Source organism: Chrysochloris asiatica, unplaced genomic scaffold, assembly GCF_000296735.1.
Source record: "Chrysochloris asiatica unplaced genomic scaffold, ChrAsi1.0 scaffold00009, whole genome shotgun sequence".
Lineage (NCBI taxonomy): Eukaryota > Metazoa > Chordata > Mammalia > Afrosoricida > Chrysochloridae > Chrysochloris > Chrysochloris asiatica.
In genome coordinates, this window is record NW_006408527.1 from 16,909,501 (window position 1) to 16,932,746 (window position 23,246).

At 45.8% G+C, this 23,246-nt stretch overlaps 1 pseudogene; it reads right to left on the bottom strand.

The window, feature by feature from the left end:
* Window positions 1–20,707: 20,707 nt before the first annotated feature.
* LOC102840886 overlaps window positions 20,708–23,246 on the bottom strand; it is a 75,530-nt pseudogene continuing 72,991 nt past the window's right edge.

A 23,246-nucleotide genomic window follows, 5' to 3' on the forward strand; every position in this document is an offset into this window, starting at 1 on the left:
GTGAACCCCAGAGTCCTGGTGTGGCACTGTGGGTTAATGCGCCAGACTGCAAAGCCATTTGAACTGCAAGGTCGGCGGTTCAAGGTCACTAGATGCTCCTTGTAAACCCTATCCAGGGTCGCTATGGGTCGGAATCGACTAGACAGCACTTAACAACAACAACAACAATCATGGACCCCAAGAGAAGGGTTTTAAAAAATCAAACAGCTTTAATTGAGATAGAATTCACATACCACACAATTCACTCATTTACAGTGTACAACTTTAGTATCTTCATGGGGATGCACAACCATTGCCACAATCCACTGTAGAGCACCTGCATCACCTCAGAAAGCACCCTTGTACCCACTGGCAGTCCCTCCCACTCTCCCTTCCCTCCAGTCCACGACAACCACTAATCTACTGTCTCTATGGATATGCCTAGTCTAGACATTTTGTAGAAATGAAATCATATAATATGTGGTTTTTTTGTATCTGGCTTCCTTCACTTTGCATAATCTTTTCAAGACTTAGCTATGTTATAGAATGTATCAGTACTCCCTACCTGTTTACAACTGACGTGGTCCTGGTGTGGTGCTGTGGGTAAATGTGCTGGACTGCAAGGTCACTTTGAGCCACAAGGTCAGAGGTTCAAGCTTACCAGCCGCTCCTCAGAAACCCTATACAGGGTCACTATGAGTCGGCACCAACTCAATGGCACTTAACAACAACAGCAAAGATTTTACTATATGAAAATAGCCCCTGTTTGCTCAGCCATTCATTTATTGATGGGTTGGTTGCTTTATATTGTTTAGCTATTATGTATAATGTTGCTGTGGACAATCATGCGTAAGTTTTTGCGTGGACATATGTTTTCATTTCTCTAGGTCTGGAATTTCTGGGTCATGTGATGATAACTCCATGTTTAACATTTTGAGAAACTGCCAAACTCTTTTCCAAAGCAGCTGTACCCTTTTATGTTCCCACCAGCATTGTATGAGCATTCCAATTTAAGATAAGGTTTTAGTTGTAGGATTTTATTTGGGAAGAGATCCCAGGAAACACCAGTAGGGCAGCAGGGATGGAGAAAGGGAAAGGAAGGCAGCCAATAAAGGATCCTTATCAAGCAAATTACCACTGTGAGAAACTGAAGCTAAAGCCCTTGGGTAAATCTGGGAGCAACATCTGAGGAGCAAGAGAACAGGGCAAGGTATACAACAACTTCTAATAGTCTTTGGCTGAGAGCTGCTGGGAGTGGATGCTAATTCCCTATTAATTTCTATTGCCTGATGCTAGGCAAGCAACGCAACACAGCAGGAGAAAGTCATCAAGCAAAGAGATGCAGAGCTGACAGACAGAGTCCACCTGCTGTGCACTGACTTGGTTAGGACAGGGGAGAAAACAGACGCCAGTAGCAGCTACATTTAGGTGAACTAAGGTCCTGTCCTCATGGTGCTTAAATCCAATGAGAGATATACAAATAAGAGTACGTAGTAAGATAGCACCATAAGGAGGTAATGCATGGTGAGGTTAATGGTTAGGTGAAGATGTACGGTGGTGTGTTAATGGTTAGAGCAGACATCTCTGAAATGAGACTTCAGGAGAGACCTGTATAAAATGAGGGGCAGGCTCTCTGAAGGTCTTTGATTGTCTGATGGGAGAGAGCACTGGAATCTGGGCTGTGGGAACTGTGAGTGCTAAGGCCCTGGGCGGAGAACATATTGGTGTGTTGGAAGAACTTCGTGCATGAAACGTTCTTGTCTGTTTTCCATGAGACAGAGAGTGGTAGGAAAACAGAATCAGACACAACCAAAGGCCACATGCCATTGGGCCAATTGGGAGTTTGGATTTTGTTCTAAGAGTAACAGAGGAGTCAAATCAGGGAAGTTTTGGATTTTATTTGTACTTTTATTTTTTGTTATTGAAGCCATCTGAGGTACTGACACTTTTGAATCCAGCATCTCTTGAGCCTGTTAGCCCCAACAAGGTGTTCACACCCTTCTGCTGGGCATTGGAACTCCTCCCCTACATTTATTTTTTCTACCTATTATGTTGTGGCAGTTCAAACCCAACAGCTGCTCAATCCCTCTCTTTGGGAGAAAGACTGTCTCCTCCCAGAAAGATTTATAGTCTCAGAAACCATAAGGTGCAGAACTGCTTTGTCTTGCAATGTTTCTATGAGTTAGAATTGACTTTAAGACAGTGGGTTTTTTCTTTTCTTTTTTTTTTTAATTGTGCAGTCCTGGTGTGGCACTGTAGGATAAGCACTGGACTGTTAACCATGAGATCAGTGGTTTAAACCCACCAGTCGCTCCTATGAAACCCTATATAGGGTTGTTATGAGTCAGAACCTACTTGATGGCACCTAACAACAACAATGTGGAATTCATACATTGTGTATGGTGTAGAAATTGAGCGTACAGTAGTGAACATATCTGACACAAACCCCTGCCCTCATGAAGCTTACATTGTAATAGAGGAGAGAGAGAGAAACAAATAAATAGGCTCTATAGGCTATCAGGAGTCCTGGTATGGCATCATGGGCTAATGTGTCAGACTGCATAGTCATTTGAACTGCAAGGTTGGTGTTCAAGCTTAACAGCTACTCCTTGGAAATCCTATACAGGGTCGCTATAGGTCAGAATCAACCAGACAACACTTAACAACAACAATAGGCTATCAGAGGAGTCCTGGTGTGGTGCTGTGGGTTAACACTCTGGACTGCAAAGTCTGTTTGAGCCACAACTTTTGTGGTTCAAGCTCACCAACTGCTCCTCAGAAACCTTATACAGGGTAGCTATGGGTAAGAACCAACTCAACAGCACTTAACAACAACAATAATAGGCAGGCAGAAGGATACCGGGCTGTTCTGTGTTAAGTGTTGAACTGCTAACTGCAAAGTCGTCAATTCAAACCCATCATCTGTTCCACAGGAGAAAGATGAGGCTGTCTGCTGCTATAAAGGTGTACAGTCTTGTAAACCCTGTGGAATTAACTCAATGACATAGGCTGTAGGTTACCGGAACTGTGTCTTATTCCTTTGCTTTAGATATGTCATCAGGAGGGGTCTTGTGTTGGAGAAGGACACCATGTTTGGTGAAGTAGAAAGCCCAGGAGGCACGACCCTTGTTAATATGAACTGGCACAATAACCACAATGATGATGAAGTTGGACATGCTGGGGATTGTGGGGTTAACACAGGCCTGATCACAGTTTGTTCTCTTATACGTGGGGTTACCATGAGTTGGAGTCAAGTAGGTGGCAGTTCACAACAACAGCAGCAATGACTATAATGTATAACCTATATTAGAGAACGGCAATGCTTAAGCTAAAGAAGGGTGACGATATGGAGTGCTGGGAGGACTTTGAAATTTTAAATAGAGAAGTTGGATGGGGGTTGGGCTCATGCAGGGGCTGACAACTCTGAGACAGCATCTCTGCATCTGGCTGGCTCCTACAAGCCCTTGCTGTACCCCTGAAACCTGTCTGTGTCCTCCCCAGCAGGAGCTTGCAGCCTGTGAACCAAGGAGAGAGGGCATGGTGGGTGTTTCAAGGTATCCAGAGCCCCCAGAGTGGAGAATGGGGTGGGAGGGGGTGCCTCATCAGCTGGTCCTGGCACATTGCTAGAGAGGAGGAGGGGGAGGTGGGGGCAGGGGAGGAGGGGGGTTGGGGCTGCCAAGCCACAGGGGAATATTGATGAGTTTCCTGGCAAGAAGTGACGAGCTGGTGGGGATGGGTAATGAAGACAGATGATCCCAGGCCAGCTCTGCTTGTCATCATGGGAGGAGGGAGAGTCAGAACCAGGCAGGAGGAGGTGGGAGGGCTTGCTCCAGCTGCCTCTAGAGCCCTCTTGCTCAGTCCTTCTCCCTGTCTACCCCTCTTCCTTCTTCTCATCCTACCTCCCTCTTCTCTCCTTCCAGCCCTGTGTTCTCAGGTGATAAAGGCCCTTTTCCCTTTCTCTGCAATCTCTCCATGACTCTCTGGGCTCATTTCCCTCTTTCTTTGCCCTGACCCACTGTGACCTCCAGAGGGATTTCCCTGGGGATTTCCTCCCCTCTGGCAGTTCTCTGTCTAGGTCCGGGGATCTAGGGGTCTCTGAGTGGTACAATTGCTTAAGTGCTTTAGAAGAAAGACCTGGTGATGTGTTTCTAAAAGTTCACAGTCATGAAAACCCTATTGGGTACAGTTCCACCCTGCACATATGAGGCCACCCCACCATGAGTTAGAATCAACTTGATGGCACCTGGGTTAGTGTTTTGGTTTCGGCAGCTGTCTAAACAGCAGCCAACCCCTGCCATTCTGTCAACAAAATACTGAGTGCCTTCAACATGGCAGGCACCATACTAGTCCTGTAGGTTGTAGCTGCAGTAGTATCAGGGAAGAAAGAACACTGGGTTATGGTGGGTGTTTTTTGTTTTGCTTCATTTTAGGTGTCTTCCTTTATTTTTAATTAAGGTTGAATATACATAAAATGGTGTGGCACTGTAGGATAAGCAATTGCAAGGTTGGCGGTTCACACCTACTAGCTACTCTTTGGAAACCTATACAGGGTCCCTATGAGTCGGCACCAACTTGATGGCACTTAACAATAACAACAACATACATAAGATAGAGTCCTGGTGTGGTGTGGATAAACTCTGGACAGTTAACCCTAAGGTCAGGGGTTCAAATCCACCAGCTTCTCCTTGGAAACTCTATAAGGGTCACTATGAGCTGGAACCGACTGGACGGTACTTAACAACAACAGAACCCTTTATGGAGTTCCTGGGTGGCATGCAAATTGGTAAGTGCTTAACTGCTGATTGAAAGGTTGGTAGTTCAAACTCACCCAGAGACACCTTGGAAGAAAAGTTTGGCAGTCTGTTCCTGAAAGTTCACAACCACTGAAAGCATAATTCTACCTGGAAGCACAAGGGGTTGGAATCAACTCAACGGGCAACTGGCTTGACTCTTTGATTTTTAATAGTTATAGTGGCGCTGCAGGGTAAGCACTGGACTGCCAGGTCAGATTGAACTGCAAGGTTGGCAGTTCAAACTCACCAGCTGCTCCTTGGAAACCCTAAACAGGATTGCTATGGGTCAAAACCGACTCAATGGCACTTAGCCACAGCATAGTCCCGGATAAATTGGAAACTGCCTCTCATCTCTTTCATTTTGAACCCCTGTCCCATTCCCTATTGACTTTGGAATAAACGTTCAATAAAAAGATTCATATACCAAAGCAGGGTGGACTGATGTTCACTGTTGTGTTCTATCATTTAGACCAGACCATTGATTTTAACGTGCATGGTTTCTCAAATTTTAATATCTTTGACATCGGCATGCATCAGATTGTCGATGGGTATGCAGTAATTGGCAGCATTGTTTATTTTCTTAGTGGTTTGTTAAAAAATCATGCTTCTGACAATCAATGGCACTCGTCCATGCCATATACCAGGTGTAGGTAGGTCAGTGAATTTCACCTTGAACAATAAGAGAAATAAAAAGTGCCTCCCGACCAAAGCAGTTTTGAGGGTGAGGTCATGTGAGTTAACCCGTAGCCTGGCATGTGAACTGCCAGCTAAATGAATCGGTGGAGGTGGAAATATTTGAGCTTACATAATGTCAACATCATTTTAAAAACTATGTAGGCACACCTTGTTGGCACAAATGGTCCTGAGATGCACTGTCATCCTGGTAGGACAGAGGACTTGCTGAGGAAATATATGTGAAGGGGCTTTGTGAACTACAATGCAAGATGGGAGTGGGAGATGGGAGATGAGCTTATTATTCTCTCGTTCCCCAAAGCACTGCCTCTCCGCCCTGCCCCCTCCATCCCTCGCCAACTCAGGAGACGCCACATACAAATCCTGAATATTTTTGCCTTCATTAAAGCAGGACAGATATTGTAATTATGTCCCAGGGAGCAGAGGGCTCCATCTGAAGGGAGGAGGGGGTGGTCGATGAAAGTCAGTTAGACATGCAGAATTCATGAGCTTGGCTAATTGAGCAGCCCCACTATAGAGCATATTTTAGCTGCTGAGGAAGAAAACTGTTCCTGGTTGTCTTGTTGTTGTTGGTTGTCCTTGAGTTGGTTCTGGCTCCAGGTGGCCCCAGGTATGCAGAGTAGAACTGCTCCATAGGGTGTTCAAGGCTGTGTGACCTTTCAGAAGCAGACCACCAGGACTTTTGGCTAGTCATTGAGCCCTGCTCAAACCCTGCCTGCCACTCCGCTTCTCAGATTGGGCCAGCCCTCCTCTGAGCCCTCTCAGTACATGCATCCATCAGCCAGGACCTTGCACATCGTTGCTCCTGGGGAAGTCTTCTTTCTTGCTTGGACTGTGAGCAGTTTGAGGGCTGGGGCACTTTGTAAACATCTTAGAGTCGCCCTACAGGTCCAAGAGCATAGTAAGAGTGTAGAGAGGAGTCATGAACCAGAACAGTGTTTCTTACCTGCTGGAGCTTGTTACACCAAAATTCCTAGATCCTGACCTCAAAGATTCTGATCTGGTAGGTGTAGGGTGAGAACCAGGAATCTACATGTTAACAAACCCCCAAGGAACTCAATGATCAGTGCAGAGATGCTGGGACTCAGGGGACCTCTTAGGTGCTTTCTAATCCTGACAACCTGTGACATACGTGCTGCCATCTGAGTCTTCAGTCCCCATCCTCCTTGTCATTAAAAGCCTACAGTGTGTATCTTTCTGCCAGTGGAGGAAACTATTGCTACTGATGCTCACCAAGACTCAGGAAACTGACCTAGGCGAAACTGCATCAATGTTCCTGCTTCCAGCAAGAAAGCAAGGAGGATGAGAGAGAAGGAGAGATGTGGCACTGGCTGGATGGGCTGGAGACGGGAGGATCTGGGGCAGGAAGGGGTGCAATGGACAAGCAGGAGGTGAATTTGGACCTTGGCAGCCACTATTGCCTGTTAGTTCCATGCTACTACTATCTCCTGGTGTGGCGCTGTGGGTTAAGGCGCCAGACTGCGAAGCGATTTGAACTGCAAGGTCGGTGGTTCAAGCTCACCAACTGCTCCTCGTAAACCCTATACAGGGTCGCTATGGGTTGGAACTGACTCAACGACACTTAACAACAGCAACAACTATCTCCTACTATCCCACCCACTGGAGAATCTGTCGGGAAAGAGAGAAGTCTGCCAGTTAGATTCCACTATGCTTGGTTCACCTAATAGTGGACAGTTGACGTTTAACAAGACGAATAGCAGTGGCTAAAGACGTAGACTGAAGTAGTGCATACACATACATACTCTCTTCTCTCCTCTGGAAGATAAGGATATATTTTGGACTATCTCCTCCTTGGAGACTATCTGTTCTCCACTCCTCTACTTCCAAGTGGAGAAACAGGAGTTGTCCATGAGCTTTTTCTGTCATACTCACACAAGACAGACACATGATCAAGAGGGCAGGCTCCTGAGTACTTGTTGGTTGTGACCTTGAATAATGAATATAGCTTTTGGGCCTTAGTTTTCTTCTCTGTAAAATGGAAATAATGATGTCTACCTTCAGGAACCCTTGTGATGCTGTGGATTAGGCATTGGGCTGCTCATTGAAAGGTCAATAGTTCAAGCCCACCAGCTTCTCCTCGGGAGAAAGAAGAAGCTGTCTACTCCAGTAAAGGGTTACAGCCTCAGAAACCCTACATAGGGTCACTACGAGTTAGAATCAACTCAATGACAATGGGTTCTGTCTACCTTATTTATTACTGTGGCGATGAAACGAGAGTGTACTTGGTCAGTAAATAAATGCCTCTTCCTCTTTGCTCCTTCTGGCCACTCTGCATCTTCCAGACTTGCCTTCCTGCTCTGACATCCCCACATCCACTTCATCATGCTTGACCATAGGTACAGACAGAGTGGTATCCAGAACTTCTGCAGTGAAAGGGCTTCAGGTGCATTCTAATTCAGCTCCTTTGTTGAGGAGAGAGGAACGTGTAACCCCTCCTGCCAGTCCCTCTCTTGCTTCATTTTGCTCCAAAGCAGTTATATTTCCAGCACTCTGTTTACCATCTTTTCTCTCTCCATCTCACGTAGCAGTCAGATCTAGCCACTTTTCCCCAGTGCAATCAGTGAGCTCCCAGCATCCGACTTGTCAGATTTATGGCTCTCTCCTGTCTTGCGGGATCCTTGGGGGCCTGTGCGGCTCAGGAGTTATGGGAGAGCAGACACTGGGCTTTCAGTACACTTGGCCCAACTTGTCAGTCACCTCCTGGGGCCAGTTGCATGGAAAAAATAAAATGAAATTCCAGGACCAATATGCTGACCACATTTGTATGCTCCTTACTCAAGCTCAAGATTCTTCCCCTGGGCCAAGCTGGAAACTATTCAGAGGAAAAAGGCAGAGACCACTATTGAACTGGCCAGGGAAGGAGGCCTACAGGGAGGATGCAGCAGATGTGAACAGTTTGATGTTCCTTCTCAGAAGAGGCTGCAAGGCTACAACAGAGAGGGGCTGGGAGTAAAGGTCTAAATTCTCTAAAATTTCCATTCATTTCCCCAAACTTCAGGACAATTCACTAGCCTTCTCCTCTCAACAAAGCCACCACCGTTAGCCCCTCTAGTACAGAGAATCTGGGGCAGCCCTCTGTCTGAGGTGTATGGGGGCAATTCTACATAGGATATCTGAAGCAGTTTTATAGTTGTTGTTGTTGCTAAGCGCTATCGCATCAGTTCTGACCCATAGTGACCCTGTATAAGGTTTCAGAGGAGCAGCTGTTGGTCTGAGCTGTTGAACTTACGGTTCAAAGAATACTTGTGGTCCAGTGCTTATCCCACAGCGGCACACCAGATGCATGGCTAACTTCTTCCAAATATAAAAAATACCACAACAATCATTTCCTAAAAGAAAAACAAAACAAAACATTCTGACACCAAAGAGAGAAAGAGAAAAGACATAATCCCAGATTCAAGAGCAACCTCTTACATTCATTTGATTTTCTTAAAAAGTCACTGGACTTCTGAGACTATGGCCCTTAGACACCCTTCAAACCTAGAACTGAAGCTACCCCATGGATCACTTTGCAACCAGACAACAGAAATGCCTGTAAAGTGAAAGAATATTTAATCATATGAGACTAAAAGGGCAGCATTTTCCCCAAAACAAAGCTCAGAAGACAGTAAAGGACAAATGGATGGGGGGACAGAGGCTGGGGCAGGGGTGGGAAGCACAATTACATTGAGGGGATTCTAACCAATGTCATGAAACAAAATGTGCATAAGTTGATGAATACAAAAATGAATTTGCTCTGCAAACTTTCACCTAAATCACAATTTTTAAAAGAAGAAGAAAATAAGTCACTGGGTTATCTTATTGTTTGCTTTCTGCTGTAGACTATGAGTGAAGGCTTGGCAACCACTGAGGCAGCAGTAGGGGCTCTGGACCTGGAGTCTGAGATCTGATTTGATTCTAAGTCTGTTACTTAGCAAGATGTGACTTTGGTATGCTAATCAATAGACTTGGCTTTATTTAGTTTCTCTACCTATAGAACAGGAATGATAAAAGCGCACTCATACAGGGGTAGGGACGTTTCACTGAAGGAAAGGAAACATTGACTATGCATCTATGAATGCCAGACACTTGACCTAGGTTGTCTTGTTTAATTCTCAGAACAACCAAGAAAAATAGCTGACTTCGTGACCATTGTACAGATGAGGAAACTGAGGGTCAGAGAATGAAGTTACTTTGCCCAAGATCACTCACAGAACTAGGGTTAATTCCCATGCCTACCTGAAGGTAAAGCCTGTACTCTTCCCACAGGTAGGCAGGAAGAAGAAAAGGAAGGAAGTAGAAGGCTGGGGCAGGAATACTTGGTTCAGCCCTTACTTTTCTCTGTTAGATAGAAAGCACGGTCTTCAACTGAGATGGGGAGACAGGGATATGTGTGTGTGTGTGTGTGTGTGTGTGTGTGTGTGTGTGTGTGCATGTGTGTGTCGGGGGAGAGATGGTGTAGGTGTGGAGAAACTTTTGTGGCCACAAGACAGAGGGAACACCCATCCTCAGAGATTGTGCTGATAAGTGGTTTAGGTGCTGTTTATCAATGTGACAGGCTCCTCAAAGGGAGAGATGCTGTCTTGTTCAGGAGTGGTGGTAATGATGGTTATGTGCCGTGGAGTAGGTTCTGACTCATAGCGACCCTGTATAGGGTTTCCAAGGCTGTAAATCTTTGCGGGCGAAGAAAGCCTCATCTTTCGCCCACAGAACCACTGGTAGTTTTGAACTGCTGACTTAGAAGTTAGCATCCTGACTCATAACCACTATGCTATCAGAGCTCCTTTGTTCAGGAGTAGAACAGATTTTGTTTTTAAATCACCACTATGTATCAGAGTCTAGTACAGAGCCTATAGCAGTACAATTATTTACTTAATGATTGTTTATGGAACACCTACTTTGAACTAACTCTGTTGTAAATGTTGTGAGGAGTCAGATAGTAAACAATACACACACACACATACACACTGCCAGACGCTGTTGAGTCAACTCTGACACACATGAGGGGGCCATGGGTCGGAGTTCACTCAACAGCACCTGGTAGTAAACCCTAGGGTTTACAATGGCTAATTTTTTTTTCTTTCAGGTCTTTCTTCTGAAGTACTTCTGCATAGACTCCAACTCTTTGGTTAGCAGCCAAATGTAATAACTGTTTGTACCATCTAGAAACTCCAATATAAACACTAAAACCAACAAATAAAACAATCAGATAGTGATAAAACTATGAACAAGATAAAATAGAGTAATAGGGTAGAGTGTGCCTGTTGTGGTAGAGGGCTTACCCAAGGAGGTGAGACTTGACATATGACTGGAATGATGTTCCAGGCAGAAGCAAGCTTGGAATGTGCAAAGGAGATAAAGGGTGGAGAGATGAGTGTAAGGGAGAGTTGTGAGAAACGAAGAAAGAGGGGTGTTATGGCTTGAATTGTGTATGCCCAAAATACATGTTGTACTCTTACCCCCATATCTGTGACTATGGAGACCTAGTGATGCTATAGAATAAGCACTGGACTGCTAACCAAAAGGTTAGCAGTTCAAGCCTACCAGCAGCTCCTTGGAAGAAAAATGAGGCTTTCTTCTCTGGTAAAGATTTACAGTCTCTGAAACCCTATACATATGGGGTTGCTGGGAGTTGGAATCACTTAACAGTGGACTTTATACTCATAATTATAAGCCCATTGGGGAATGGGATTTTTGTGATGTTAATGAGACAGGATTAATGGAGCACCTTTAAATCAATCTCTTTTGAGATATAAACCAAGCAGATTAAGTATAGAGAAACAAGCAGAGATGGGGGAAGAGAGATGCCAAATCACCTGAAGATTGCTAAGGAGCAGATGCTCAAAAGAGACAAGGATCTCCTCCAGAGATAAGGATCTCTCCAACAGAGATAAAAAGCCTTCCACCCTAACCAGCATTCTGAATTTGGACTTCTAGCTTCCTAAACAGTGAGAAAATAAATATTTGTTAAATCATCCTCTTGTGATAAATCTGTTATAGAAAAGTCCCAAGTAACTAAGACAAGGGGTCAGACCATGTAAAGTCTTTTTTTTTTTTTTTCTCATGTAAAGTCTTTTAAGCCAAATTAAGAAGCTTGGATTTTTAGTTTAATTTCAGGAAGAAGTCTTTGGAAGGTTTAAAGCAGCAAGAGGGAGGTAATCTGGTTTATGCTTTATAACAGCCACTCTAGCTGTTAGATGGGATGCGGCCCACAGAGGGGCTATGAGAAGAAGAGAATAGTTAGGAGACTGCTGGAAAGGACTGGATTTAGGCAATGGGGTTGCTGATAGATTCCATGTAGAGGAGATGATTGTAGAACCAAAGTCAGAGAAGATGCAAGAGAGCATGGGATCCGGTGCCCAAATGTGGGGAATCTGCCCCAGAAGCTATCTATTTCAATGCTGGTAATACAGACGGGGTTGTGGGATTGATGGTAAGAAGATGAAGTTGTTCTCATTCACATATATGAGTATTTGTGTTTATTGTGAACTGTGGGGCAGAAGCATATGACATGAATGGTGCTAACAGTTTAAAGAGAGAGAAAAGATACGAAAGAGTCTTTTGAGGATGTATACACCAGGGGAAGAGTAGAAGGTTTATTTTGGAAATTTAAAGTCATAAGTTTAAAGTTAGACAAGTTGATAGCATGGTTGTATGATTTTTTTTTTCAGCAATGTTTGGATGCTTGGGTGCAGGTAGGTAGCTTGTTGTTGTTGTTAGGTGCTGTCAGGTTGGTACTGACTCATAGTGACCTTATGCATAGTAGAACCAAACACTGCCCGGTCCTGTGCCAACTTGACAATCATTGCCACTCTTGAGTCAATCCAGCTGCCACTGTGGTGATTCATTTCATTGGTTTAACCAGGATGTGGTTTTTCCAGATGAGTGCAATGGAAGAAAAAAGGGGGTGTAGAAGATGACAGTATCTGCAAGGAAGGGAACCTAGTAATGGAAACCAAGTAGGATAAGGAAATAAAGGGGCATATGCAAGGCATGATGGACACAAAAAACTTACTTAGTGGATTTAGTCCCTATGAGATCAAAGAACTGTTAGAATGAAAGTTGCAAAGTTGAATGGAGAGGAGACACCAATGACCAGTTATTAGTGGGTAAAAGATTCAGGGTATGGCCATGCGAGTGGGCAGAGAAGACAGCAACATTCCTATTGTAGATGTTGGAGTTTCTGCAGGAGAAAGAAGAAGTGGTCTACTCACATTCCTATTGTAGATGCTGGAGTTTCTGCAAGAGAAATAAGTTGTGGCATGTCTAAAGGTCCTGAGGTATGGGAGATGCAAGAGAACAAATAGCCTTCACTTGAAGGCTGTTGGGGAGGCAGTATTTTCATGGGTATCCAGGTCTCAGCAGAGCAAGACAGTGAAGGAAATGCTCAGGGAAGGATATAGGACAGAGGTGGCATTGGCTGGTAGCCGACTGTGAGTTCCAGGATGTATGGAAGAAGCCAGGATGACCAGACTTTGTCTCTCATACTTCAGACATATTATCAGGAGGAACAGTCCCCACTTGGTAAAGTGAAGGGTCAGAGAAAAAGAAAAAGCTCCCCAACAAGCTGGATTGGCACTGTGGCAGCAGCAATGGGCTCTAGGGTAGCAATGATCATGAGGTTGGCCCAGGACCAAGTAGTGTTTCATTCTATTGTGTATAAGATAGGATACAGTGAAAAGATTTGGGAAGGTGAAGAGGGATGGGACACAGTGGTTTGGGGATTCAGTTCTGTGGGATAATGGTTGATGTGGGAGGCTAGGACTTGCAATATGAGAAGTGGTAGGGTCTGTCCTGGCACTGCCATTAAGAAAGGTGAGTGGCCTGTTAAAGCTGCAGTCCAGAGTATTAAAGTTTTTAGTTGGCAAGTATGATGACTCTACTTGAATAATGGATGAATGAAGAAGGATGAAGAAAAGGATGAATGAAATGAATCCAATTTTTCCTGAAGTATCTAGTACTGGGCCAGGCACATTTACACACACAAACACATATGCATATATAATATATTTGCATATATATGTGCATACATATATATGTGGGTTAATGTGCTGGACGGTAAGTTCAGTCAGAACCACAAGATTGGCAGTTCAAGCTTACCAGCTGCTCATTGGAAACCCTATACAAGGTCGCTATGGGTCAGAACCAAATCAACTGCACTTAACAACAACAACAACACACACACATATTAGAGGAGAATATTAAAAGCACCATGGACTGCCAAAAGTACAAACAAATCTATGTTGGAAGAAGAAAAGCCAGAATACTCCTTGGAAGCCAGGATGACCAGACTTCGTCTCTCATACTTCAGACATATTATTAGAAGAAACAGTCCCCAGAGAAGGACATTATGCTTGGTAAAGTGAAGGGTCAGAGAAAAGGAAGAAGACCCCCAACAAGATGGATTGGCACTGTGGCAGCAGCAATGGGCTCTAGGGTAGCAACGATCATGAGGTTGGCCCAGGACCAAGTAGTGTTTCATTCTGTTGTGTATAAGATTGCTATCAGTCAGAACTGACTCAGTGGCACCTAACAACAATAATAACATATCTCTGAGTGGTGCAAATGGTTAATGTACTTAGCTGTTAATTGAAAACTTAGAAGCTGGAGTCCACCCAGAGGTGCTTTAGCAGAAAGGGCTGAATATCTATGTCTAAAAAGTAAGCCATTGAAAACCCTATGGAGTGTGGTTCTCCTACTCTAACACACACAGGGTTGCCATGAGCTGGGGTAGATTTAATGGATGTATATAAAAGTCTACCCTTGCACCCACCATTACAATCATTGTGTCAGTTCACCTGTTTAAGGGTCCTCCTCTTTTTTACTGATCCCCTAATTCATCCATCCTATTGTTGTTGTTGTTAAGTGTTGTTGAGTAGGTTCTGATTCATAGTGACCCTGTGTAGGGTGTTGAGGAGGTACTGGTGGGTTTGAACTGCTGATATTATGGTTAGCATCCCAGTGCTTATCCTACAGAGTCGCTCTAAGACTCCTTAGCCCTAGTGGGAGTGAAATGATATCTCACTGTGATATTGATTTGGATCTGTCTGATGGCTAACGATGCTGAACATTCTTCATGAGTTTGGTGGCTACTTAAATGTCCTCTTTGGTGAATTTCTGAATACTTTTGATTGCCTAATTAGAACACAGTTGGCACTTTACCCCTACTGGTGAAAGTCATTGTGTTCAAGACTGACCAGAAACTGGATTGTATCTGTATTGGGGTGTAATTAAAAGATGGTGGACTGGAGGCAAAGGTCACCAGGTCAAGGATGGAGCTGCAGGACATGTCTGCATCCTACCCGCTGCCCAAGTCTAAAACCCTACACCCTCAGTCTAGAGCCTGTGGGAACTCAGAGCAGAAAAAGGAAGAACCCACAGCCTGTCCTTAGACTGAAAGATGGTCATTCAGTCTGAGCCTTTGACTCTCTCTCCTTCCCTTTTCTCTTCAGCACTTTTTCTCCAGGAGAAATTGTTTACATTTCTTTTAACTCCTGTTTTTCCAGCCTTTCTTAATCTGTCTGCCCACTTCTTTGTTTCATGGAGCATGGAGGCACTATTTCTGCTTTCCCTTTCCCAGGGTCTCCCACAAAAAGTATTCTTCCTGCCCCAACTCTTCCTCCCAAATACAATTAGATGTGAGAGTCTAGAACTCCTGGCTTTTTTTTTTTTTTTTTTAAAGAGGCCTCTGAAGTTTCCACTGATGTTATGTCCTGGTGTCTGAGGTGACCTGGCCTGGTCTCCGTGAGGCGGAGAGAGTGTCTCTTTGTGCTGGTGATGAATGACTGCCCTGTCCTGTCCTGGAACCTCAGTACCTGCAGGGTAACAGGAGAAAGCCCACTCTTCTCCTTAGGCTCTGCACCTGCTGCTCTCAGCTTTCTTTGGGGGCCACAGGGGGCTGGGCAGAGAGCTCTGAGCTGCAGAGGAGCAGCACTTAAAGGAGTGGATCCAAGATCCTTCCCTGCCTGACCCTCTCTGGTGCTGCCCAGATGTCATGACCTTTCCTTCTTATCACTCCTATTCCATCCACATCCATCTACCGTTGCCTTCAGGGATTCAGGTCTCTCAAGAGAACTGTGAGCCTGCTGGGATGATGTTTCCTTCTGTGCCCAAGGGTTTGAACTGTGCAACTTCTAGCTTGGAAAATACATTATTACTAAATATAAGGAATCCTGCTAAGGCAGAGTTTAAGCTCTCTGCTGCCAACCAGAAGGTTGGTGGTTCAAACCCATCCGCCACTCAGTGGAAGAAAGATGAGGCAGCCCACTTCCATGAAGACTACAGCTTAGGAAACCCTATAGGGCAGTTCTAGCCTGTCCTCTAGGGTCACTATGAGTTGGAATCGGTTAGATGACAACTGAATTTATTATTAACTGTGTCCCTACTTTACACTGGGCTTCTTTCTTTGTGTTGTAAGGAACATTGGTGATGCAACAGTGAAGTGCTCAGCTGCTAAGCGAAAGGTTGTTGGTTCGACCCAATCCAGCAGTTTTGCTGAAGAAAGATCTGGTGATCTGCTTCTGTGAAAATTACAGCCCAGAGAATCCTCTGGGGCATTTCTACTCTGTCACATGGGGGCTGTATGAATCACAATGGACTTGATAGCACCTAATACCTGTGCTCTTCAATTGTATGGGTTTTGACAATGCATAATGTCATGTACTCCTCATCACAGTATCATACTGAATTGTTCAACTGCCTTAAAAATCCCCTGGACTTCATCTATTTATTCCCACCCCCAAACTCCGCAACCCCTGGCAACCACTGATCTTTTCCCTGTCTTTGCAGTTTGTTTTTTCCAGAATGTCATACAGTGGAAATTATACATGTTTTGTTGTTAAGTGCCGTCAAGTTGGTTCAGATTCATAACAACCCTGGTTGGGGTTTCCAAGGAGCAATTGGTGAGTTTGAACTGCCGAACTTGCTGTTCAAACTGACTTTGAGGTAGAGTGTTTATCCTATGGTGCCACACCAGGACTCCATATAATGTGTTGTTGTTGTTATTAAGTGCTGTTGAGTCAGTTCCGACCCATAGTGACCCTGTATAGGGTTTCCAAGGAGCGACTGGTGAGCTTGAACTGCCGACCTTGTAGTTCAAGTGGCTTCGCAGTCTGGCACATTAACCTACAGTGCCACACCAGGGCTCCATATAATGTGTAGATGCTGGTATTTTAAACTATAAAATGCCATTGAATTCTATAAATGTGTATGAAGTGCCTATTAAAATAAGCAATTTCATTGTTGGTGTTATGTTACTTTATATATTTTCTTATTAAAATATTTCATTATTCATTTTGGATGGGTAATATAAACATAAAAGGTTTATAAACATAAAAGGAAAACAAAAAGTTTTCTCCTGTCCCCTGTCTACCCAACCCACCTTCCCAGAAGTAACTATTGTTACCAATGCTTTGTGTATTTTTTCCTAGATATTCCATGCATATGTAACTTCATTTACTCTTCACACTTTTCCTCTTGGATGTTGTGTATCATTAATCCCAATCAGAAGATGAAGGAATTCCTACTCAGATAGACTACATAAACTGCACAGGACATTATAACAACTTTGTGGAAATTCCAGGGATTGTATGTGAAAATTCAAAGTCCATATGGTTTCTACCACGTGATTCCAAACTATAGTAATGAGAGATCATTTTGTCATTTAATCATTTCCTTCTCTTCTGTCATGGCTAGTCAGTCAGCATGGTTGGCTTGAGAGCTTGGATATGCTGGGCCCTGTCCTAGGTGCTGAAGGGTTTTTGGTAGTGGCAGGGGGATCGCTTATGCCCTGCCTGATCAGGCTCATCATTGAGCTGGGAGACACACAAATACCTGAAGTCTAGTAGAGATAAGGCTGGGAATAACAAGCTTTGGTTTGGCCACTGAATTTGGTGTGTGGCAATAGGCAGATCACTGTTTTCTGATTCTCAGTTTCCACATCTGTCTGATGCAGATAAACTTCATTTACAGGGTTGTTATAAGGATCTAGTGATACTAAATGCCTAAATGCTTAGGAAGCATATAATCCCAACAAGTAGAAAGAAATCTAGACAAGTCCTACTGACAGCTTCCCCTATGTGAGGGCAAGAATGGCAAAGTAAACAGAGTGGGGATATCATCGTCTGTGTCCTTTATTTTAGGGTTGTCCTCAGCAAACACACAGTTGGTCTAGTTGCATCAGACAGGGACTAGAAGTAAAACAGGGGCAGGGTTATGATTTGATCTACAAAAATAGATAGCAATAACAAAGGCACCCAAACTTGCAGATAGTGGCCATTGGACCTGGCTTCAATGGCTGGATGATCAGAACCCAACTAGAGGAAGATTAAAAAAAAATTTTTTTTTTTTTTATAAAGAAAACAAGTGTAAATTGCTACAATCTGATGAACTTGGCCTATACTTATGGATGTAGTAGCTTAAAATACCAACCAAGAGGGAAGGAATCTTCACAGCAAGGATCATTCCCATCCCCTTTGTACACAGGGTTGATAGGGATGGGCAACTTAGACATTGGCTACCTAAAATGGGGGGCTGTAGAGGCACGAAGTGACTGGCTTACAAATTTTTAAGAGGGAGTTTAGATTCAGAGTGTTCTGGGAAGGTAGAATCCCCACTGAGTGGTTTTCATCCTGTCTAGACAGGTCTGGTGAAAGGAGATGGGGACAAGACTCTTATGATTCAATAGTGAGTAATTGTTATGACTACTTGCAACTGTTGCAACTGTAAGGGTAGAAGTTGTGTAGCAAAAAGGGGTGAGTGGTTGATCTTACAGACTCTCAAGGGAGAAGAACTGGAGAAGAGTGTGGGACCCTACCCAGAGAAGCAGTGGTGCCAGAGATAGAGGCAGAGATGATGATGTGGAGAGCCAGAGCAGCTAAGGACTCTAGATTCATGGAGGGAGAGGGGCTGTGTGCTGGCCGGGTGGCAGGATGGCAGGGTGTGCCCTTTGGGTGTCTGAATGATTGTTTTTTCCTGAGTGTTTTGGTAAACATCCATAAAAAAAAAAAAAAGTCAGAGGGAATAAAAGCAAATACTATTGAATGATAAAGCGTGCAGGGGATTGTAATCAATGTAATGAAACAAAAAAGATAGGATGAGTGTAAAACTGATGTTCCCCCTGTAAACTATCACTCAATTCACAATAAAAAACTTAAAAAAAAAAAAAATAGATAGCAGTATACAAATGAGCTGCTTCCAAAACTTTAGGTTGTAGGTAGAACTGGAGAAGTCCACCTGGGTATAACCCTTAAATACTATTCTGTGCAGCTCTCCTGGTTCCTCCAGGCAAGAGTCTGGACCCTCCCCAACAATTCACTTCCCTCTGTTCTCCTTGTATGTAAAGTGGACATTTAAGTATCTTCCAATGAGCTGGTTACCAACAGTTACAGGACTTTTTTTACAAGTTCTTTCTGCCTCTCCCTCTTGGCCCCAAATTCTTGCCCCATCTACGTTCAAATAACCAAAACAAATCCTTACCGTTGAATTGATTCTGATACAGGTAACCCTAGTTGTTACAAGTCAAGCTAAGCACTACAGGGTTTGCTTGACTGTAATTGTTAAAGAAGCTGATCACCAGGCCTTAGTACTGGGTGGATTTGAACAAACTTCTAGTTAGTAGCTAAGCCCTTGTACTACACAGGAACCTTCATCATCATCTTGTTGTTTGTTGTTAAGTGCTGTCGAGTTACTTCTGACTCAGAGCACCCCAGTATATGGTTTCCAAGTTGCGTCTGGTGGGTTTCAACCACCAACCTTGTAGTTTACAGTCATGCTTATCCTAAAGCACCCTGCTAGGATTCCTTCCTCCTCCTCGTCTCGTGGTGGGAGTGGTTGTATGCTGTGGTTCTGATTCATAGTGACCTTCTATGGCTACCAGCCTCTCCTTGGAAACCCTGTAAAGGGTCGCTATGGGTCAGAAATAACTTGATGGCACTTAACAACAACAACATAGGGCTTCAAGGCTGTAAATCTTCACCGGAGAAGAAAGCAGCATCTTTCTTTCTTGGAGCAGCTGGTATATTCAAACTGCTGACCTTGAGGTTATCAGTCCAACTCCTAACCCACTTTGCTACCAGAGCTCCTTCATCACCATCTAGCTAGCTCTCTTTCATCCGTTAGGTCTACACTTAGATCTCATTTCCTGCAAGAAGCCTGCCTGGGCTTCCAGGGATTAGCAATACCACCAGTTGCCATTGAGTTGATTTTGACCCATGGTAGTTCCACGTGTTATGTGGAAGTGCTCAATACGGTTTTCAATAGCTGTGGTCATATGAATGTGGATTGCCAGGGTTTTCTTCTGGGTGGATTTTCTCTGCCCATCTTTCAGGTAGTCACTAAGTGCTTTAACCATTTGTGTAACCGCAGGCACCCTGGGGGAGATTATGGTTGTTGTTAAATGCAGTTAAGTAGGTTCTGATTCATATCAATCCTGTATAGGGTTTCTGAGGAGTAGCTAGTGGGTTAGAACTGCTGGCCTAGCAGTTAGTAATCTAGTGCTAATTGTATAGCCCCAAACCAGGACCCACCCCCATGTATACACACATAATATCTTCTGATTAGCTCATATCATACCAGTTAGTATCCATCTCCTCCACCAGACTGTGCCACACCAGGACTCCAGCCTGGCTCTTAAGACTTGGTAAATTATTTGTTGAACCAATGGCTGAAGTTAGTCACGCCTGTCTCTGGGCTTGAAGTTTACCTTAGTATAGCACCTGTGCCCAACTGTACATACATATATTTTAACATTACTGCCTTGTTTTGATCTTCTCCCTTTGTTTTCCTGGTGCCTAGCCCATGCCAGTTGTGGCGCTGTGGGATAAGCACTGGATTGCAAGGTCGGTTTGAACCTTAAGGTCAGCGGTTCAAACTCACCAGAGCTCCTCAGAAACCCTTTACAGGGTCTGAGTCCAAACCGACTTGACTGCACTTAACAACAGCCTATGTCATGGAACTAGATACGTTCTGGTTCTGCATGTTTCTTACTTGCTGGATGAATGAGTTCTTGACAGGGAGCTGCTTTGAAACAAAGGGCATTTCCTTTGTAGGCAGTTAATGAAATGTTTTCCCAAGTGGGTACAGGTAAGGCCCAGAAAATGGGGAGTTGGGAGATAGTATAGATGAGAGGTGATAAGCAGGATCCGTCTGTTTGTCACTACTGCACTGTAAAGGGCCTATGGCCTAGGGAGGAGCTCTTCTCCTAGGGCACTCAAAAAGCCCTTGCTGACTTAAGTGGCCTTGGCTCAGGTGACAGACCTGGAGTGCCCACCTCTCTCCTTGGTGAAGGGGCGTTGCAACGGGGATGAGACCTCCATCCTCTGGGCCTCTTTTTCCTCAATCTCTGTCCCTAAAACACGAGCCAAAACTGGGGTGGGGTGTGGGGAGTGGGGAGAGGGTGGTCAGTCCGAGCCTGGAGGCAGGGGTGGGGCGGCGCGGCCAGCCTGCTGGTGTCCTCTAGTGTCTGAAGCCGAGGTCCCTAGCTTTCGGCCCCCGCCAAGCGAGGCGAGTCGGAGCTGTGCGGTGAATGCAAAGCGCGGGGCGAGCTCTAGCCGGCGCCGCCGACGGCGTCCTCAACCACAACCCAATGAGAAGCGAGCAGATAATTTATTCTCTAATCCTGGTTCAGGGGCCCAGCGCTGGAGAGTGGCGGAGGCTGGGATGGGGGGTGGGGGTGGGGGGCTTGTCTTCTCTCCCCTCCCCGCCCCTGCAGGCTCCAGGCCGCGCACACACACACATTTCCTGACAATTAGCGAGCACACCTTGGCCGCGCGGCCTCCGGCGGCGCCGCATCTTTTGTCTCCTGCCCGGCCGGCGGCGCGGCGCGGGCGCGGGCACTCGGGCGCGAAGTTGCCGCTCAGCCGCGCTGTCCCGGAATGCTAGGCTTCCGCCCCGGCCGTCGGGAGGGCGCGGAGGGCGGGGCGGGCCAGTCTCTCTGGCCCGGGGCTGGGTGGCTGCAAAGAGAGAGGAGAAGATTGAGAAAAGTAAGACAGCGCTGGCCCCTCTTCCTTTGTTAGAACCCTAGTGCGGACGGGCGCGAGCGCGCGGGAGTGCCTGGGCGCGCGTGTGTGCTAGTGTACGTGCATGCATATGTGTGCGCGTGTGTGCGCAAATGTGCACCTACGTGTGCGGGTTGGAACTAGCCGAGGGGCGGCGGGACCCGAAGATACCTGGCAGCTTGGGCAGAATGCTAGTTGAATCGCGTCCCGGTCTTTTTTGCTCTTCCCCGAACTCGGGCGTGCGGACAGGTAGCCGCCGGGCTCTCACCAGCTTCTCTAAAGACTGAGCTCGGAGTTTGTTAGTAGACTGGGGAGGTACGGGAGCGGAGGACTCGGGACCGCCCGCTGAGGGTCTGCCCTGACCGCTGGGGGCGCACCCGGGGTTTCCGGGGACACAGTGCGGCGCCAACGCCGCCACGGAGTCTTCTGAAGCCCCGGTAGGAACTCGAGACAACCACTGCGAGCCCGGGGAAGGAAACGAGGCTGTGGAGGTGACTCTTGAGGTGATGGTGGGAGTTGGGGGACAGTGAGACAAAGTCTGTCAAAATGCCAATATCCTGAAGTTCAGTGCATCGGGTGTCACTTCATACGTTAATGCATATTTATGCTGCTTCGAAATAGGCTTGATAATTAACTCACGGAGTCATCGCAGAGGTTAAAGGGACCCCGAAGATTTGCGCATTGATTGGGTACCACAGTGATGTGTGTGTGTGTGTGTGTGTGTCTGTGCACGCGCGCGCATATGTGTGCGTGCGCCCCGTGCGAACCCATTGAGAAGAATAATTATTTTTCTCCACTGGAAGCTACAGCAGAGAATCAGACAAGGAGGGGAGAAAGAGCGAGAGCGAGCGAGAGAGCGAGTGAGACTGGAGAGAGAAAGAGACAAAGGAAGTGAGTGCAAGGAGAGGAGACCGCTTAGCATCCGAACTGTGAGTACTGAGCGAAAACAAATAGGCAGAAAGTGCTACGAGTCGGGGACCCCTCCGCCAGCTTGGGGATCGAAAGCTACTAAGGACTATTCGCCTTTCCGCTGGGGGTTTGGCTGAGCGATGAGGGGGTCCCTGAGGCCTGGACTGACTCCAGGATGCGGGTTCAGGCTCTCACCTGAAAGCCAGTGTTGACTAGGGGGAGGCGGGCTGCTGCGTCAACCGCCGCCCTTGGCGGACCAAAAGGAAGCCCACCCACCCCACCCCACCTCCCACTGCCTTTGTCCTTTTTAAAGGTTTTCTAACTTCCTTTTTTTCTAGCAATGGGATTGTGTGTGTGTGTGTGTGTGTGTGTGTGTGTGTGGAGGGGAGTGATAGGGAGCAAGAGCCCTGGCTCAGGAGGTATCAAATCTCCCTCCCGTGACTGTGAGAAACCAGCTTTCTGATGCCTCCCTTTCCTTTGCCCCATGGTGTGGGATGGTGAGATAAGGAAGGGGCTGGAAATAGAGTAGGAGTTGAGACTTGGTGACACCTGTACATTTGTTTCTCATAAGTAGAGGTGTCTGGTGCCCCTGGGGCAGAGGTCTTTTGAGAGTACAGCTTGGGAGGCTGGTAGAAGCCATTTCTGTAGGCAAAACCACTAACTCCAGGGTATGCTGTGGCAAACATGGCCCCCCGGGGTTAGGAGGAACACCAGCTACTCCCCTCTGCACACACCAGCCCTTCCTGGTCGATGTCTTTATGAGGTCCAGAGGTCTGGCTATATCTCTTAGTCCTAAGCCTGCCTCCTACCTCAAACCTGGGGCCCCTGTGCGTCTCATAATGGTTGGAGTTGGAGACCCAATAGGGAAGTAGGAGCC